A 20,360-nucleotide genomic window follows, 5' to 3' on the forward strand; every position below is an offset into this window, starting at 1 on the left:
AATGGACTGTCATTAAAATAGGCTCTACATTTGAACTCCTTCTTCCAATTGCGAGTACATCGCATACAAATGGAGCTCGGGGACTGTGCCAGTCTCCGAGTGACTGTTTTTGACAGCAAATAAATTTAATTGCTCGGAGAAAAGAGATTTCTCGCAGAATTTGTTTAGAGTGAAATATTCCTAACTCAATAAATCTAACTCGTCACGGTAGTACGAAAAAAAAAGAAGAAAGAAAGAAAGAAAAAATAAATCTTATGTTGCAGGTAGCAGAAACGGATTATTATATTATTGGAAAAATCATTTTTAATCCAATCTCTTCTTTTTTTCACTCACTCTTTGAATATTTGTAATTTAATTCCCTTTATTGTTTTCTAATGGTATTAACAAACAGGAAAGGCTGGTGAAATCTATATTATAATAGCGTAGATGAGTTGAAGGTTGGGAAGTTGGAGGTGCAACGTTGTAATTAAAATGCTATTTTCGCAAAGAAAGTTGAGAGAACGTCTCAAGAATATCTCTGCAAGAAGTTCGGCGATTAGCGAGGGGAAGAAAGCCGTCTCCGATACATAATGCATGACTCTATTTAGGTTAAATGGAAACAGATATTCTCTGTGAGGGAACAGTACATGGATCTCTCCCTAAATACGCTGCTGGCGATTTTTGTATGCGGTATTATCGGAAACAGCTGCCACCTAATTATTAGATGGACAGGAAGAGTCTGGTTCTCTGTTGCAATTTGTCGGTTAATCGATTTTCTGTGATAGCAATTGGGAAGTGTGGATATTCAGAAAGCAATCTGATCGTTCCCTTGTCTGTCACCCTGTCAACGACGCTCAATAAATGCCATAAAATATTCACGTGGCTGATATCCGATTTTTATCCCAGCTTTACGTATCTGAGATACCAAAAGTGACTTTCATCAACTGTCTAAGTAAATTAAATCTACGTTTAGTTAGTCATTTATAAAAATTAAATTAAAGAAATTAAAGAAAAAATTAAATTAAATTGTCGTCTAGCCTGTACACGGCTAGACGACAAGGTGGGCACGATACAATTCTAGTTTCTAGACCATTCTACCCCGACCTGTTCTCTGCATGTCATATTGATAGAAAGCAAACCTCCCAAAAAAATGACATTTATAAATGCCATTATTTATTTATTATCATTTTTTTATTAATAATTGATTAACTAATAATGTATAAAACTGATTGTTTTCACTTCTTAGCACATACCTTAATATAATATTTACTACTCCTTTTCGTAATGCAATTTACTTATTTTTGGAATTTAATTAAAAATTCAATTGTAATGCGCATTTCACGCTCTCTGATTTAATTAAACAAATAACAACAAGTATTTTGCATACTTGTTGCTACTTGTTAGACTATTATATTGTCAACATTTCGTAATGAACTTTACTCATTTCTTCCTTTCCTTCTGAATTTTAATAAGAATTCAAATACGTATATTAAAAATTCATGACATTTATTTAATAAACTGATAACAAAAAACGAGATACTCAAACAACAACAAATTTTATGCATGAAGCGAAAACCTAGAACATTCGTTTCTGGGCATCCACCAATCAGCTCACGACAACAAACATAATATCCAATATTTTAGCTGTAATATAAAATATATGAATAGCTTATGTGATATGTATGAAATTTAACATAGCTGGACCAGTCTTTCGAAAAGAGCTAAATATAAAATTTCGTGAAATTCCGTCCGTTAGGAGTCGAGTTATACATGCGAACGAACTTACGGACATAGTGAAGATAAGTACTTCATGCATATTATTATTATTATATAAAAATTATCGCAGAGCTTTAAATTCATCATGCTCGATTTTGGAGACTTCGGATTTAATGCACGAAAAATTGACTAACATGCATACAAAAATAAAGTTAAGTTAGGAGGCATAAATAACTGCAAACAAATATTCTTTATGCTCAGGAAAGAACAAATTTTTTCTTGACGGAGTTGCACTGGTATTGCACTACTTTCAAATAATTGCCATCTTCCATTTATTAAATAACTATCGGCAGTCTAAAGGGAGGTTATTTGAATTACGAACAAAAACAATTCCAAGATTCATAGCAATAATGTAATAGTCTTTACGCACAGAGCAGAAAAAAAAATATTGCCTTCACAACGAGTTGCATTGGTGTAGCACCACTATCGATTAATAAAACACGAGAGTGGTGCTCCAACGGTTAATGCAGGTTCCTTATCTTAGAAAGGAACCTCACAGGAGGGCCGGCACCGCAAGATTAAGGCGTTTTCACATTTATTTTAAGGATATTCAGCAGTAACAGACATCCTTGTCATACTCTATAAATTTGAATTCAAAGTTACCACGATTTCAGTGATCCCAAAGTGCAGTACTGCACCTTAGGATTAAGTTTCTAATATTTATGCTCGAGCATACTGCTCTAATTATTAATATATGTAAGAAACTATTTAAGAAGGGTGTATAATCTTCTCATACGATATCATTATTCTATTAAAGCCTTTGCAAAAATCTTAAATACTTCATAATTCTTTAATTATGATTTAATATTTGAATTGCTTGTCACGTTGACGTTACAAAGTTAACAACGCAAAAGCACTTTTCAGAATGTTTATGTGATTGAAATCATGTGGGTAGACATTGGTTAAAGGGTATCGTTTAAAGTCACTCAGCCTTTTGCTCACAGCTGCTCGCCTTTAAAATGCACATGAGAAAGAATTAGCCATTATCTTTCTTGGAAAGTGCATTAATGAGCTTAATCGCTAAGAAGCAGACAAAAACAACAACCACACACAAAAAAACTTCGGTCTTTGAAGAATGCTAATCTTGAGAGACAGTATCCACACTTCGAATGTTGATCTTTTCTCGCTGCTTTTTTTCTTGAATTAAAATTTACAAAATCTACATTTCCAAGGAATTATGCTTTTTTCTTTTTTTTTTTATCATTGCCTTCTCTTAGCAAAGCGTGTTAATCAATGCTCCAAACTGAAATACCATCTCACCAATCTTTAAAAACCGCTGCATCGACACGTCTGTGAAAACAAGATAATTAATTGTGGGCGTGTATTAGTCGCTAAGATTATAACACAGACCATTAGAAAGAGAAAGGTGTTGGGGGGGGGGGGATAACAGACATAAGCGCCACCTGACGTAATTTCTCACAATCAAAAACTCAATAGCACATTTCTGTAAAGTCGATGTTCGCCAGATTTAACAGGTCAAAATGTTCACTATGTTTGAATCAACCTTGACATCCATTGTTCCGTTTCCATGGTTACAGCGTAGTTTAGCAATTCGTTACTGTTCCTCTTTTCCGCATCACTCCTCTTCAGTGTAAGCGTTGGAAAATAATGTTTTCTTCAGAAAGCAGCCAGTGTAAAGAAAAAAAAAAAGAAAACAAATTACTGAATGAAATGTTTTACAATCAGTAAGACGAGTGCACGTTGAGCATAAGAAGGACACAGGAAGGAATTCAACTAAAAGAGGAAAGCCTCCCTAATCCGAAATACAAACAAAAGATAAATAAAAATCCCCGATGTTTTTAGAGTACTAATATTTCGATAAAGTTTGTCAAATCGCCAAAGTAAGATAGAAAGAAATCGTTTCTTTAAAGCTGTCTTTTCAAGTGTACCCTCTCGTGTCTGTCTTTCTTGTTAAAATATCTCAGAAGTATCCTTACAAATGGGAAACGAAAAAGTTCATTTGGTACCGACCTTTCGAAGAACTATATCTAAGAAACAAGCACATCGATGGATCAATAGGAACGAAAACTTTTCTTTTTTGTTTCTTTTTTGTTATTCTGTTACTTAAATTACTTTTATGGATAATAAAAACTAAACCGGTTTACAACCATTTACTGGCATTACTATGATAGGCAAAAGCGTTCTTGAGCAATTTGATTGAAAACAATAGAACCTTATTTAGATTAATTTTTAATGTGTTTTGGTTTCTTCGTTTATTAAAAAAATAGTTTTATTCATTTCAATTTGAAATAGCCCAAAACCTTATTGAAACCTTTTGCAAGAATCTTATATTAATAGCATTTTCGTCTTGGGATGTTAATTAGCGAAAGACTGCACTCAATAATCTTCGTGTGTCTGCAGTGTCGACATTTCTCATTTAATGAATGTCTTACCATCCGTTTCTCCACAGCCAAACGTTTATTGCTGCGATAAACAACCATAATTGTGTCCTTAATGATTACACTCGTCGGAAGTATTTTTAATTAGTAATTAATTTCTAGGATCTTCTTTGAACTTAGTTAAAATCATTACGTGTAAACTGGTAGAATATTCTGATTTTACGATGCAGCATGTGTTTATTTGTCCTGACTTAGAGAGAGATATCATTTCTCATTTACAAACGTAGCTGAAAGCACGAATCACTTTCACAAGGAAGCGCTACCTATCGGAATATTTGGGAACAAGATAAAATTCAAAGTCTCTGAATAATTGGCATTACGGGACTATTTTTGACTCGCATATTTAATGTATCGAACTTTAACTCCATCTTATGACTCATTTTATAGGTATACTTCTTAGAAGTGATTAAAAGATTTTCTATAAGCTCCAACTGTATTCGGACACTTGTGAATGTCTGATCTCCCTCATTTTTCTGATATCAACTCTTCCAAATATCTAGAAACCACAACATTCCGGTGAAGGAAAAGCTAAGTGGGCACTGGATGATCTCTATCTTGATACGTTCTTGGTACAAATTACAATGTGGTCAGCAATGACAAGAACGTCACTGAAGTATTTTTGTGGATCTGTTAAAACGGTTTTAATGCTTGATGGAACTGAAAGGTGGAAAGTTGTAGTAAGCAAGCCATTGGAACTAATTCAAGGTCGTGTTATCATGTTTAAGATAAATGTAGGATGTAATTAAAAAATTCAGCTGGGATCGTGCAGTACATTTGGAATATTCCCAAGACTCTGGTATAACTTGGAAATTACTGTTTGTTTTAAATCTTTAAATCTTTTGATTCCAATGCTTGCTCAGACTGTATCAAGAGATTTTATCCTTGTAGGAATGAAATCCTTTAGTTAACATTCCACCTAAAAAAACCTTGTCCTTTATCTAAATCGTAGTTCTCCAATAAATGTGCTAAGACTGTTCAAGATAAGAATGTTGCATATTAGAGATTACATCCAAATCTCCAGATTCATTTTCTGCCTACACCAAAGCTCACAACAGTTGTAAAGCAGTTACTAACAATTCAAACTATATTTTGAACAAAGTAAGAATAGAAAACTTTCTCTTGTTCAAACCGTAGTCGAACTACAAGTGACTGGAACAGAACTGGCAAATAAGATCCAGACAACGAGGACAAAAAAGAAAGCACGTGTGTCTGCCAACACAGCGCCAACTCATTCAGATCGCATTCCCTAACTAAAACATCGTACAACCGGGACAAGCGTGCTAATTAGATTAAAAATGTAATCTAATTAGATTACACGTTGCGAATAATATCATAATTATGTTCTTTGGAATTCGAAGGGAATCATTTCCCCTTTAGAGTTTGCTCAGCTTTTAATGAATACGTGATCTGTTGGGCGTTAGTTGGGGGATCCCTGATGTACGTGTGTGAGCGCGTGTGTCCAGAATAACTGAGAAAAATATATTTATTCCCTTCGCCTAAGATGGGTTAACTACAGCCTTGACTTTAAGATTACCTCCACTCTCCGAAAGGATTTGAACCGAGAATTTCCCAAGCCAATGACAACTGGAGAACCCACCATACTGTAGTGGAGTGGAGAAAGATGGTGTGTGAGGGAAATTTGTGTAATTATAATTACTCGGGGATACTCAAAGGGATTATTTTATTTTCACTCTCTTTAAGCTATGCAAAAACATAAGGAAGTGAAGGATGAAGAAAGCACAGGGACATGAGCGAGAGAGAAGAAAAAGCGGTGCAGTGTGGATAAATGGAAAGTGCACTACACCATCCGATATCCGTTGTACATCCTTTGTTCCAACATACCGACGATAAGCACGTTCTAAAAGGGAGGGAAACACTGCTCCTAAAAATAGCCGCACAAACGTTTCTGACTTAACATCTGGTGCTGTGAATTATTTATGTTCTTTCCATCGCACCGTTGGTATATTTTTTCCATCGACGCCTCATTAGGACAACATCGATCTGTATTTTTCTGTCAGTCTCATAAAAACGTCCCATTCCATGCATCGTGGCCAGAAGGGCGAGGGTAATTGGTCTGCGAGTAATTAATTAAAGCGAAAAACAAGTAACTGGAGGAGTTCGAGTGGCTCGATAACCCTAAAGAATTGTTCGCCAAATAAATTTCGCTCTTTCTAAAAAAAAAAGTAACTTCGTAGGATGAAAGTTACAAAACTGAGTAATTTAGTTTCATATTTTTAATTTCCGAAATGTTTTCCGTTGGAAATAATCCACAATCATCGCTTGATGAGGGTTGGTTGTCAAAACAACCGTTGTTCGATTTTCAACTAATTGGACTGCTCTGAGACACAGCAATTGGTATTTTAAACGAAATGTTTGGATGCTTTCTAACTGACAATCTAAGTCCAGGTAAAAAATTTTCCTCTCAGCTAATCAACTTCGATACGAACCATAATCGAAATGTCTTTATTTTCCAAATGGATCTTAGCTTTCTATCCATTCTCCTAGCAACAAGGAGAAACAGCTCTTTCCTCTTAATTTTTGTTTTCGTTGACTTAAACTAATGGGCATTACCATAGCAACTTAACTTCTCGAGAATAAATTAATCTGATTAGCTAATTCGAGTATACTCATCTCTTATGCATAAGACTTTAAGGATTAAGTGGTTAAAGTGTAAATGATGTGTGTGTGTTTGAGAGGGGAGAGAAAAACCCCTCCAGCTATCTATAAAGTACGTAGATCGCTTAGCAACATACAGAGATCCATTGAAAAAAGAATTCAACCTGTACAACAGCCTGATAGTAAAGATGAAGATAGAAACAATTGATGGAGATGAAAAGATAGATAAAGAGTGACAGTAGATTACTTAGTGCATTCGCAACTTGGTTTTAAACAGTGTACTTAATTTGTCACTCATAAGCGATATCTGTGCTGTTGTCAACAGAGTGATTCTTTGATATTAAGGCAATGAATTGGTAACAGGCCACTTTGCGAGATATCTATATTTAGACGAGAAATGTTTACTTTTGTCACAGCAAATTGCTGGCTATTATTATGAAGCGTTCTAAAAGAAACGACTTTGTAGCTGGATTTAGAAAAAGCCCTATTGATTTTGCTATATTTGTCTGGTCGTCAGCTGTTACTTCTGATGATCTAGGTCAAGGCAGCATAAAGTGATCATTAACTCTATATATAGGCCACAACTCAAGGGAACACAATTGGTCGTTGGTCGAAAGCACCTGTAATATCTTGGCACCCTTTTCTCTCCCCCTTTTTGGGGCCATGGTAGAACTGAGGGACATCTGTAGAACTCCCTGGACGTGGTAGTCACCATTGTAATTGCAAAGCGGGCAGAAAGCGAAAGCAGAGCTTTCGAATAGGCAGATTCCTGGTCAAACGTGTTCAGGTAAGTTTGTAATGAATAGTTGCGTAATTTAAAACGCAATTTATAGTAGCGATTAAAGTATAACGACTAGCAAATGAATAGATGATGGTAAAGTTAAGCCTAACGCCACAGAAGAAAACAAACATTCGAATTAATAGACTTAGCCTTCAGCATTTGTTGTAGTTCTGTCATCTAGAAATGTAGAATGCCTATACAAGGCCTTATCAAGAATGTATTAGTTCAGAATTCGTGTTATTCATAAATATGTCTAAGCAAGTTCAATGTTTTCGTTATTTGTAAATACGCAAACAACAGAAACGTGAGTTTCCAAAGCACGTTGCATTTCTCTCGCGTTTCCAGCACGCAAGAGAAATGATTCCACTCCGAACAGGTGTTATATGGAATTATAACGATCGTGTTAGATGTATATTTGCACCAGTCACGTTATCAACGTAATTTCGCTGATGGAAGAGTGTGTGGTGAAGTTGAACGCACACAGCTGGTATATTAAACATGTTTATGACTTATGTAAACCGAGATTAAGTTTGAGTTTCACGCGTATTGAGATCGATCTTATTTACGTGGTCGTTTATACCTTCTTAAACGTACAAGATTTTTCTGACCGCCCTTTTATTAGTGGTCATGTACTGATAGATCATATTAAAATAACTTATAAAGAACAGTCTGTACTTAAAACTGCTTTGCACAACATCTAATGTACATCACACCAGAAATCCCATTCATGATCGCAAATGGGAGAATAGATTGTTAATACCTCCGATAAGGTGGATATAAAAGCTTGTCAGATGAATCCTTGTTGATTCCCAATGGTGGTGTTTTTAAAGAGAACACGTGAGTGATCAGAAAAAAAATTCGGAAGATATTGCACCTGCCATCGGATTTCAGCTCAGCCGAGCACTTATGAAATGAAAAGAGCTATCTGGGGTTTACATCTTTCTCCATCTCAGTAGGACACAAACTCGAATTCAAGCGGTGGCTTAGACATGGGAGTATGTAAGGTCCTTTTACGGCTCTCTCATACACGCTAAAGGAAACCTAATATGGTCGATGTTCGCTAATATAAAATAAAAGATAGATGCAAAACCACAGTGTACGATTCGATGGTTCTTTTGGGAAAGCCAAACGTCTCTATTATTATTTAAGACATCAAGAACCTTGATGTCTTGTATTAGACAATTTAGGGTCATTCAATCTCATGTCTAGCAAAGAAAGTTAATAGATCCATTATAGTAGCATTTATGTGCTATTCCTATAGACTAGAGAAAACCAAAAGGCTTTGGTTGCATGCGTTTTGTGATCAACTGAAAAATCCGAGTTTATGGGAGAGAAAAATCTTTCAACTTTGCCTAACAAAAAGGTCAGGGTTCGGATAGCTAGCTTTGTTTCAGCTTTAAAGGTGCGAGGCAGTAACAATGAATTGTCTCAGTACTACACTACAAAATAGCAATACCTCCCAAAGAGAAGTATAATATTACTTTGTAATACGGTGTCGCTCTTCAAACCGCTGTTTTCGCTTATTGACACCTCATCAGTGAGTAGCGAACCATCCATTGGTGAATCACTTTGCAACCTATTGTGATGCCAAAAAATATATCGAGCAGACTTAGGGCATGAACCTCATTGTGCAGTTGCTCTTGGAACAATGTGAGACATCAGTGCCATATAAAAAAGACTTTTATGTTCTTCAGATAATCTTTTAGCTCCATCTATAGTGGACATCCGTTATAACGAGTACTGTCTAGAATGATACGTCCCCTATTAGGAGCGTTTTTGAACTGTCAGTTCAATAACGTTAAAAAAAAATTCTACCATTAGAACAAGCGAAATGTGCTTGCTCATTTTGTCTCTCCTTCTGTGTGTCAGTAGCTGTAATTGTATGCGTTTTTTTAGCTCTCGTTATAGAGGACTTTCATTCCGATTCGCTTCGATATTTCTCTCATGAAGCCTTGACACGCCATTCCATCAAGGACAAAAATTACAGGAAAAGCTTCTTCGTACAACCCCCAGAAACCACTAAGTCTTGAGCGAAGATAAAGCCGCATAACCTACTGTCTCGCGAGACTCTTTTTCATCTTTAAACTGAGAATGTGTGCCAAGAAGTTTTTACTGCTCACAGCCAAAGTACTGGCAGTCCACACGGTTTCTACCAAGCTCGCTGAACTGTCTACAAAGAGATAAGCTCTACTGGTAAACACGGATTTTGCTTCTTCAATATACTTTGCTGGTTCTTAGAGTTTCCAACACCGGTGTCAAAAATCCCCTGGAAACGTTTGTCTTGCATGCTTTATGACAAAAAGCCTATTTTTGCGAAATTGAAAAACATCTATTTGACTAGTACTGCTGTTCAGTCAGTTTGTTTTCTGCATTTATTGAAAGCATTTCAAAGTTAGATATAATTTCATTGGAACTTTAACGTTACTCTAAAAATTTAAATACTTTAAGAATAATTTAAAAAATACTAAAAAAACTCTTAGATATTTGAATACCCACTTATTGTTAGTAATGATTAAAATATCAATAATGAATGGAGTTAATAACAATGGGTTAAGAATTGTGACGAAAAAAATACATACAATGATAATCCAGTTTAGCATACACAGGATGTCCAAAAATATCGGTACAAACGTTTAGGGGAGGTAGGTAACATCTAAAGGAATGTGAATCACGTAGGAACCCATAACCGGAAACGTCACGGGAAAGTAGTAGCAGAGGCACAAGAAGCAGAAATAACACAAAACAGTAATTAGTGGCAAACATTTATTTGACATATATTAACAATGGAGTACGAGATGGATGCATTTCATGATGTTACAACAGATGCTCGAAGGTTCCACCATGGAATGCGATGCATGCGTGATGACACCGACGCAGCATGGATTGGCGGACACGGTCGAACACACCTGGAGTTTCTTTGACAGTAGTAGCAGCAGCGCAGATGAGTCTCGCCACGAGATCCATTCCCGTCTCCACAGGCAATTCATACACGATAGATTTGAGGGCCCCCCACAGAAAGAAATCAAGGCTCGATAAATCAGGTGAGCCTAGGGGCCAGGCAACGGGTCCACCACGGCCAATCCATCGATGCCCAAAACGCCTGTTCAAATGGTCACGAACACACCTTCCATAATGGGCAGGCGCCCCGCCATGTTGAAACCAAATGTTGCGTCTCACATTTGCTGGAACATCGTCAAGTAACCCTGGTAGAACTTGTTCAAGAAAAATCTGATATTTAGCGGAGTTCATGCGGGATGGTAACAGGTATGGGCCGACTAAGCAGTCACCGACCATACCTGCCCACAGATTTATGGAAACGATGTTGTGCCGCTTGGGGGCGCACACCGTGTGGGTTGTCGTGAGCCCACACATGAGCATTGTGCTGATTGAATAAGCCTTCCCGAGTGAAATAAGCCTCATCCGTGAACAAAACATAGGCTGAAAATTCGTCTTGAACACTTTCTTGGAGAAACCACTGCGCAAAAGCCACACGTGCAGGATGATCTTGGGGGAGCAGTAACTGAACCCTTTGGAGATGAAAGGGGTGTAAGGAATCGTCGTGCCAGACACGCTGCACAGTGCAACGAGACACTCCTAAGGCAGAGGCAACGGCACGTGTGCTGCTAGTAGGATTATTCTGGACGGCATTCAACACACTTTATTCCATGGCGGGAGTTCGTGTCGAACGTGGTCAGCCCGCACTACCACAGATGGATAACCACATTTGGTTAGGTCTGCCTTCGCACGAGAAATCTCGTTACGTCTAATTGCAATGACTCCAAGCCCTGGAGAATAGGGTGCGGGCAGTGCTATTGAGATGACTGGGTGCATGGCCGGATCTGTAGTTAGTAAATTGTCCGCACCACATTGGTTTGCGGTATACCGAAGTCTCTAGACGTGGGCCTACGCGATGCACTACGACATCCAGGAACGGGAGCGCGTCGTTGACCTCTAACTCTATAATTGTTCTTCGGCAAGAATCGCTTATTACTGTACTTTTGATTGAAAAGTATTTGGAGAAAAATTTGCATATTGTTATTATAAGAAGGTGGGTACGGTTCGAGGGTAAAACTATTAAACGGTGCTCACGGGTCAGCTGCCAGGCTGTCCACCGGACCGAACCTATGTGCTAACTCTCTAGAAGGCCATTCTCAACCTCCTGTTGTTTGGCATTACAAGAATCCAAAATGGGATGATCTGCGAGATTTCTTTTTTTCTTTTCCTTTGGCGGATTACTGTTTCAAATCTTTTGATGTTAAAATTTCTTAGTCAATGAAATTATTGTAGGGGTAAAATCCTTTATTCCACACTCCACCTTAAAATCTTTTCCTTTATCTAAACCTTTCTGTCTACACCAAAGCTCGCAATAATTGTAAAGCAGTTATTAATCAGTACAAACTAAATTTTGAACATATTAAAAGTAGGAAACTTGCTCCTGGTTCAAATGATAGCCGAGCATTCCAATCATTTTAACTTTTGCCAATCTCTGCTCCCACCTATGTCAAAACCAGATGTTTCTGTTGTCACTTCAGCCAAACATAAAGCTAACCTGCTAGCATCATATTTTTCTTCCAACTCGTGTATTAATGATCTTGGTAAACCACCTCCCAACATTCCCAGTACTCTGCATTCAATTTGTGGAGTTTCGCGTACTATGTATACTTTACCTTGGAACCACTATACCGCAGTTGTAAAATCTCCAAAAACAAAAAAGAAAAGAGGCACAGGTTCCTCATTTCCTCGAAGGTCCCTATACGTCATCTGACTGCAACATTCTCCAGAAGATACCCAGGTCTGGAGGATATTTTATTTTCCATTCCCAGGATAAATTACAATGATTTTTCAGAGTGGCAGTGTATATTTCTCTTGAATAATGAGAAAAAATTATATAACATGGTATTTAAAGCACGCATATTTGCACTTCACCTCAGACCAGCTATGTTTTAAATAGTTCTAGGTTTTCTCTCTACATCAACATCTCATTAGCATAATTAGTACCTCTAACTTTTAACGTATGCCTTTTAATCTATAACATCAATCAGACCAGTTTTCCTAACAGTGTTTTAACCGCACTCCACTTCAAACAAAAATCCCACCGGAAGTTCTTCATGAACAAACTATTTACCGAAACCTACTGTTTCAAATTCCTAATCTCATCAAATAAAAAAACGGATAGATGGATATCTTACAATTCCTCTTATGGTTTTCCTTTAAAAGAATGTCAGAAGGGATTTTCCACAATCTTGATGCTAAGAATGCTACAGGTCCTCATTGTATTTTTCCCTTTTTTTTTTTTTTAATCTGCGCTCCTGAACTTTCTTCTGTTCTGTGTTGCCTTTTTTCACTTTCTTATTCGAAAGGTGTTTTTTCCTTCTGCTTAGAAATTTGCTCATATCCAGCCAGTTCCTAAAAAGGGTGACAAATCCCTCCCACCCAATCATCGTCCCATTGCAATTACTTCTACTCTTTCTAAAGTAATGGAGACATCAATTAACTGTCAACTCTTAAACTACCTAGAAACCTTCCGTCTGATCAACGATCGCCAGTATGGATTCCGTCGGTGTCGATCCACTGGTGATATTCTGGCTTATGTTACCCATTTATGGACAAATTCAATGGAAAACGTTTGGTGAAACGCAAGCAGTTGCGCTTGACATTCCAAAGACTTTTGATCGTGTTTACATAAAGGTCTTCTAAACAAGCTTCCATCTTATGGTTTGCCAACTGTTTTTAGTAATTGGTTTTCCAGTTTTCTCTCTGAACGCTCACTGAGGGTGATGGTAGATGGCTCTCTGTCTTCTAACTTCGCCACAACTGCTGGTGTCCCCCAAGGTTCAGTTCTTTCCCCCACTCTTTTCCTCTTGTATATCAATGACCTTCTTCCATTGACTGGAAATCCTATCTAGTTTTTCAGATGATAGCACATTCCACTTTCCATTTTGAGAAACCTTGTCCTGCTCAATCAGCTTCAACTTCTCGAAAATCTGCTGCCAATTCCTTAAATGCCGATCTTCAGGTAATTCTCCAGTGGGGCAAAGACAACTTAGTTGATTTCAATCCTTCTAAAACTCAGTCCTGTCTTATATCTCGCAAAAAGGATTCTTCTGCTCCTATGTTTATCTTTAGTGACACTCCGATTTCTAGGCAAGATGATATATATCTCTTTTGGGGATTACCCTGACTTCCAATCTCTCTTGGCACAAGCACATTACAAATATTGCTTCCTCTGCATCTAAAAAACTTGGTTTTCTCTTTCGCTCTCGGCGTTACTTTTCTTCCAAACAGCTGCTCACTCTGTATAAATCGCAAATCCGCCCAGCCATGGAATATTGTTCCCACATCTCGGGTGGTGCCCCCAAAACCTCTCTCAGGCTTCTTGATTCCATTCAGAAGAGGGCAGTTAGGTTAATTAATGATTCATCTCTAACAGAGTCTCTCCACTCGTTTTCTCATAGACGCACTGTTTCTTCTGCATGCCTCTTCTACAGATACTTCCATGGGCACTGAATTGGCTTCTATAATTCCCGCTCTCTCTTTCAAAACAGTCCGAACACGTGCCGCCACTAGCCAACATCCATTTACTGTCCAACTTCGAACTCACAGAACCAACTTTTCATCTTCCTCATTTATTCATTCAACTGCCGTTTTCTGGAACAACCTTCCTTCATACGTATTTCCTGAAAATTACAATCTACAGAAGTTCAAGTCCAATGTCAACAAATATCTTCTTTCGTCTTCTCAACCTCCAACCCAAGCACGGTACTAAGTACTATAGGTTATAATACCTCTCGTGTTTGGGGTTCTCATAAAAAAAATGAGGATAATTATGAACAAGGCACCGGGTTTACATATGTGGATTAAACAAGAATTTGGCGAGAGTGCGAATGAAGAAGCTTTCAATGTTCGAATTTGGCCCCAAAAAAATCTTGAAGCTGTCAGGGATAAACAAGGGGAAAGTTTTCACTCGGCTGGAAACGCTTTATGAGGGAAGCTGAACTCTGACCACCTTAAGATTTGTCTATTAATAATAGTTTATAACTGGAATTCAGTTTTGTTAAATTTATCGCACAACCTGTTTGAGTGTTATTATTGCGTGAATGCGAATGTTGACTGAGTTCTTTGGCTGAATAATTAGCATGAAGGCTGATTTGGCGATATAAGCTCTGTTATTTGCAGTTTTAGTGGATTCAAATTTGGCGGTAATACTACCAATGTCGTATGTATATGATGAAAGCAGCCTTGTGCAGGCGAAGTGTTTACTGCTCCTGGAATAGAGAAGTTTTTTCTGTTTTATTAGCTTAAATTGACATATTAACTTATTTTCAAGAGTAGCTTTATATTCCTAGTTACGATACTTAGTTTAAAGTTTAACTTGGATAGATATTTTGTAGGTATTACTCAGTATCGGTAAGGGTATCAAATCCACGTGTTACAAGTTGCAGCTCCGCTGAACGAGACGTTTTTTTGTCAAATTTAGCCGCTTTATTGACCAATTCTTATATCAAATTATTTTTTGTAAGTAGCTTATAGATCTAGTCAGGATCCTTAAGTTTATTCTGAATTGAGACAGCGAAATTTGGAAGTTAATTAATATATATAACGTATCGTATATAACCATACGTTATATACGAACTAGATAGCGTTGGCTTAGTATAATATAGTACATAATATAATATTGTCAATTAATCAGTAAAATCTATTAATTTTGTTAAACTTCGTTGTCAATTAAATTGTACTTTTTAAATAAATACATATAACGACTTGGATTGCAAACGAAACATAATTAATTAATACATAACTTGATACGGAAGTTATATAAACGGAACTTGTAGATAATACTCGATACTGAAAAATATATATAGCGTTATAACTGTGATGGGATACAAGTTTAGGGTTATAATTTTGTACTGAAATTGAAATTAAATGGAAATCATGACTCAGACCAGAGCAGCAAAGCAAAAGGCTCAAGCTAATGGGAGTGCTGTGGCTCAGGGGAGAACTGAGGGGGGCAGTTGCCCTCTGAATCACAGCCTTTTAAAATGCACTACTTGCATGATGTTTGTGGAGCAATCGGGTACGGGACATGATATTGCCATGGGGGATGTCTTTGTGTGTGCACCATGTAAGGAGTGTGAGGAAATGAGGCGACAACTCAGCGTTGTTATGGGCCTATATGAGAGCTTGAAGGACAGGGTGGATGCCCTCGAAGAATCTAAATTGAGGGACTAAATTGAAGGATCTAAATTGTTGGTGACTCTATTTTCAGGGAAACGAGAAACATCCTTTGTAAAAAGGATAGGTGGAACAGGACCAGGGTATGTCTGCCAGGGGTAAAGGTTGCTGACGCTGTAGAGCGGATATCATCTTTTAAGGGCACAAAAGGTGATATAGTTGTACACGTTGGCACAAATGATATTAAGAGTAGGAGATCGGCAGAATTGCTTAGCAAGTACAGGTCACTGTTGAAAAAAAGCCGTGAATTAGGGTTGAATTTGAAAGTGTCTGCAATTCTGCCCAGACACAATAGGACGGAGTATATGATGAGAGCCCTGTCGATCAATTCGGCCCTGGAAAGATTGTGCAAGGCTCAAGGGGTAGAATTTTTTTCAGCCTGGTCTGTACTTGTTAACAGGAGAGACTGCTTCTACAGGGATGGGATACACTTAAATAGAAAGGGTGCAAGAATATTTGCTGATGCTATCGAGGCAGTGTTAGGTGGGTCGGAAAACTGCTAGCTTGGGGGAATACAAAGACGAATAGATTAACAGTAGCCACTGGCAGAGGTGAAAGTGATTCTTGCACTGCTTCTATTGGAATGAGCAGAAGCCTGGAAAACAATATGCAGGGTATTTCAGAGACTGCTGGCAGTCATTGCGGTACAAGTAAACACATGGGTTGTGTTAGGGTAGCTAAGCATAGGAACAGGTGCATGTATACTTGTGTGTACACCAATGCTAGGAGTTTAGTAAATAAATTTGATGAATTTGAGGTATTGCTCAAAACATCAAAGGCAGATATTGTGGGGATATCAAAGACGTGGTGTCATACAGATAAAAGGAATGCAGAACTGAATTTGGGGAGTACAATGTATACAGAAAGGATAGACAGGATAGAAAGGGAGGAGGGGGTTATGCTATTAGTTAAGAAATACATAAAATCCAAGGAAGTGAAGCCAGTCGACATCGCTGGACAGTGCAGTGTTGAGTCAGTTTGGTGTGACATAAGCATTGGGAGATCAAAATTGAGAGTAGGAGTGTGCTATAGGCCTAAAGACTCTGATGAGTATAATAAGAAACTGTACAGGGAAATAGAGTGGGCCAGTAAAGCAGAGAGTCTTATAATGGAGGATTTTAATTTCCCAGATATTGACTGGAATTTGGGGGCTGGATACTCTCACACTAGCAGGGCTTTTGTGGATTTATTGGATGATTGTTTTCTACATCAGCATGTTCGGGAGGCAACTAGAGGGAGTAATACTCTTCATTTGATTATCAGCAGTGATTCTTCATGCATTAAGAATCTGTAGATACAGGAACCACTAGGTGGCAGTGATCACAGTGTGCTGAAGTGGGATTTACTCAAAGAAGTAACTGCCATTAGGGGTAAAGGGAAGGGTTATTGCTTCTGTAAAGGCGACTACGATGGACTGAGACACTATTTAAATTCTATACAGTGGGACCAACTGATGATGTTACCAACAGCAAATTCAAAATGGGAAGCATTCAAAGAATTAATCTTGGAAGCTACTAGGCTTTACATACCAACTAAGAAATATTGTTCAAGGTTTGGGCCTAAATGGATGTCAGATGAACTAATGAGACATATGGCAGAGAAGAAAAATGCATGGGATACATACAAATTAACACGTGACACAGAAGCCTATGATAGATATAAGCTGGTCTGTAACCAAGTTACAAAGGAGGTTAGGCAGGCGAAGGCAGATTACGAGAAATCATTGACAAGGGATGCAAAGAAAAACAGCAAAGAGTTCTTCACCTATGTAAACTCTAGAAGGAAGGAGATGAATCAGATTGGTCCACTGGATATTGATGGTTCAACAGGTGAGGATCCTGCTCAGGTGGCTAACAAACTAAACGAGTATTTTGCATCTACATTCACACATGAGAAGTTATTCAGGAAGGGGAATGCCAGAGGTGAAGTAAACTCTGGCAGTGAGCTAGAGAATCTTGTAATAACTGAGAGGAAAGTGGAGGAGAAATTGTTGAGGATAAACATTTATAGCTTGGACAGAGCATGGTTTTGTTAAGGGAAAGTCTTGCCTGACCAATTTGATTGGATACTATGATGCAGTCACAAAGGAACTGGATGCAGGGAATAACTTTGATATTATATACTTGGATCTTAGAAAGGCTTCTGATACTGTTGCACAGGGAAGACTGCTGCACAAATTGGATCAGTGTGGCATTAGAGACAAATTGCTGCTGTGGAAAGAGGGGTGGCTGAGGGGGAGAAGACAGAGAGTGGTAATCAATGGACACTGCTCGTCGTGGACTAATGTTATTAGTGGAGTCCCTCAGGGTTCAGTGTTGTGTCCATTGTTGTTTTCTGTATTTATAAATGATATTGATGATGGTATATCAAGCTTAATGTCCAAGTTTGCAGACGATATGAAGGTTTGCAGGGTTGTTAAGGACACTACTGACGCTATGCTGCTGCAAGAGATTTTGGAAAGGTTGAGCAGATGGGCTGAGAGGTGGCAAATGAAGTTTAACATTGACAAATGTAAAGTACTACATATGGGAAGCAGTAACCCCAGAGCAACGTATCAACTCTGTGGTACTACACTGACAGTGGTAGAGAATGAAAGGGACCTGGGGGTGGTTGTGCAGGCAGATATGAAGTTCTCTGAGTAGTGCAGACGGGCTGCAAGAGTAGCTCATGGTGTATTGTCGATGATATATATGAATTTTTCTAGCAGGAATAAGGAGGTGATTATTCCATTGTATAAAGCAATGGTCAGACCACACCTAGAGTACTGTATACAGGTCTGGAGGCCTCATTTCAAAAAGGATGTGGAGATGCTGGAACGAGTACAGAGAAGGGCAACAAGATTAGTGAATGGAACAAAGGGGTGCTCTTACGAAGAAAGGCTTAAGTTTTGCAAATTACAGTGTCTGGAGACTAGGCACCAGCGAGGTGATCTGATAGAGGTGTACAAAGCCTTGAATGATTTAAGCATGCTCAATGCTGATGGGATTCTTCCTCATGCTCAGAATAATCACCTGAGAGGGCATAAATTCAAATTGAGGAAAGACAGATGTAGGATAGATGTTCGGAAATTTGCCTTTAGTCAGCGGGTGGTTGGTTGGTGGAACAGACTTCCATCCCTTGTCGTGGAAGTTGATAGCCTAAATAAGTTTAAGGCTCATTTGGACAGGTATTTCGAACGAACGGAGGGGTGAAATGGAAGCGGTTTTTTTTTTTTTTTTTTGTATTGGCTGATGCTGCATAAGCTTGCTTTCTTGCATCAAATGCCTCTACTAATGCTAATGCTAATATTAATGATAACTGCTGAACGCGAATGGCAGAGTCGTAGTCACCCGATTACGAACTCTAATGTGCAGCAAAATGTGGTTTAAATATTCTGTAATGCAGTATATTCCAGTGTACGATAACGTAAGACATTTTGAATTGTCAAATAAGGATGAGAGCGTAGAAAGGAAGTTGGAACTCGGAGCAAGATCGAATGATCAAGTTTCCCGTCCACGAGCTTGTAGCTAACCACTGTCAGCGTGTCCCATGCAAAGTGTTGCGTCTCATTTAACCGTGTTACCACAATGTATGTAATTGGATGCCCCTTGATTGCTTCCCCATTGTGTAATATCATCAACCTCCCCATCACTGTATCACTTGTACTCAGCTGAGCATGCGCATAACCTCATTAACTCTGTACGGATGCTCTTTCTATACATTTACGCAATTTGTATTCGATCTAATACTCGCACTGCAATAAGGGTCGATATTATTTTCTTTATTCCTCTCTCTGTTTATCTTTCTCACTCTCTTTCTCTGGCTATCTTTCTCGCGTTCCGTTTATCCTTCTCACTTTCGCTCTTATTCTCTCTCTCTCTTTGTTTATCTTTTATTTTCTCCTTTGTCTTTTTTTCTTATTTTTGCTCTCTCTCTCTTTCCCCTTTGGTTTTTCTTCTCTCTCTCTTCCTGTCCTTCATTGTCTCCTTTTATCTCTTTCTCTGCTTTTGGCATCTCTTATGCTCTCTCTCTCTCTCTCTGCCCCGTCCTTTCCGATATTTCAATCTCCATCTTCCCGTTTATTTTGTATTATAATTTATCTGTCTTTCTGCATCCCTATGTGTGTGTGTGTCTGTGTGGTGTCTGCGTTCTCTCCTGTCCTCACTGCCGTCTGTCTACGATATCTTTGCGCACTGTTAATGCAGTGATCAGACCCGGGGACGCCGTGAAGTGTTTGCGATCGTGTTGGATGGAGGGGGAAGCCTCGGAGGTTTTGAACCTCGCAAAATCTTCGACAAAAGTGCTGTAAAAAAGTGGGAGGCTTCGATCACTTCTGGTTTCTTCAGATAGTTTGGCGTCGACTGGCCGTCGCCAGAGTTGCATTACTTAAGTGCCAGTGACATCGCATGAACGCCGCTTAAATCACAATACCGCACGAGCTAAGCGATGTCATCTGTACCCATGACAACCACACAATGCGAGGAACAGACTCTGCCTTCGCTCTTAGCAAATTTTGCGAGAGATACCTAGTCGGGAGAGATAGAAAGAACGAGAAGGAAGACACAGAGGGGAGGGGAGGGGGTAGGAGAGAGTAGGGG

Source organism: Mastigoproctus giganteus, chromosome 13, assembly GCF_048544385.1.
Source record: "Mastigoproctus giganteus isolate SK-2022 chromosome 13, ASM4854438v1, whole genome shotgun sequence".
In the NCBI taxonomy this organism is placed as follows: domain Eukaryota; kingdom Metazoa; phylum Arthropoda; class Arachnida; order Uropygi; family Thelyphonidae; genus Mastigoproctus; species Mastigoproctus giganteus.